At 20.6% G+C, this 1,229-nt stretch overlaps 1 long non-coding RNA gene across 1 annotated transcript; it reads left to right on the top strand.

Annotated features, from left to right (window-relative positions):
- Window positions 1-52: 52 nt before the first annotated feature.
- Window positions 53-1,216, top strand: LOC126909990 (uncharacterized). The gene is made up of 3 exons (XR_007705158.1): window positions 53-188; window positions 291-380; window positions 439-1,216. It is a non-coding gene; the product is annotated as an uncharacterized LOC126909990 (long non-coding RNA).
- The last annotated feature ends 13 nt before the right edge of the window (window positions 1,217-1,229 follow it).

Raw genomic sequence — 1,229 nt, 5'->3', positions numbered from 1 at the left:
GTTTTGTAAAGGTAGATATTACAAAGGAAAATCATTCAGTAAACTTAAATTATTTAACCAATATAACACAAAATTATTAATTATGCATTTCATTATACTTAATATTAATTTATTTTATTTTATAATACGCATATAAATACTTTTATGTGTTATAGTTCTTCATAAACATGGTGTGTATCAAAAGACAGGTGATTTGGTTTCCCTTATAATTATTTAAGCTATACTAATTTATTGTAATTCAATTTATTTATAATAAGTATGATTTTATAGAAATATTACTCTTTATTTAGCTGTTTCTACGCAGTCAGTAGATAATTCTATTGAAAGTGAATCTAGCGAAGATGATGAAAAGGAATTTGACAATGAGAAATTGACAAAAAGTAATCATCAATATAAAAATTAAATATATTATTTACTCTTTTTACCATAATTTTTTAGAGTTAAAACGTATTGCCAAAAATCAAGATACTCAGTCTTCAACATTTATTGAATCACCAGAAAACCGAGTTTATTTTAATAAATATCTTGATTAATTATTGGTTCAACATTTTTATTAATCAGTTAATTTTTCTAATATCATATAATCTAAATATGATATTAATATATAACAAATTCAAGTTTATTCAGTTTTATGTGAAAGAGAAATAAATTAAAATACATATCTTTAAATATAAAATTACAGTAAATATAAAATTTTTGAAAATACATTTATTTTACTTTAAGTGCATAAAGATTTTTTATGTGTAAAAAGCAGGATTGAGATGCTTATGACATTTTGTTGTAAACTTCATAATTAAAACATCAAATTAATCAATCCATTTTGTTTAGATCATTTAAAACAATTATTTCAAACAACAAACACTTGAAAAAATCAAGTTTAAAACATATAAAAAAATTATTAAGAAAAGATAATAATATAACATTTTAATCCTCTTTAAAACAATTACCGCTAATTTTTTAATTAACAAAAAAAAAAAACATTTTTCTCTATCTGAGTAAAATGTGGCCAAACCAGCACTCTTAAAAATGTCTGAATTTTCACATACATATACTGGATGTTTTCAATGCATAAAATTTAGGGAAAATTTTTAATAAATAATGATTTAAGTGTTATTTTTTTGATTTAATTATAAACCTCACCATTTTGCCCAAATAAAATTATTAGTATTATAAGTCTTTTTATTATCCTTAAAATGTTATAACTAAATTTTGTAACTGTTCGACTTATA

The sequence above is a fragment of the Daktulosphaira vitifoliae genome, unplaced genomic scaffold (genome assembly GCF_025091365.1).
Source record: "Daktulosphaira vitifoliae isolate Bord-2020 unplaced genomic scaffold, ASM2509136v1 Scaffold_2821, whole genome shotgun sequence".
Lineage (NCBI taxonomy): Eukaryota > Metazoa > Arthropoda > Insecta > Hemiptera > Phylloxeridae > Daktulosphaira > Daktulosphaira vitifoliae.
Note: the sequence above shows the minus strand (reverse complement) of the source record. Positions and strands in the feature narration are given on the sequence as shown.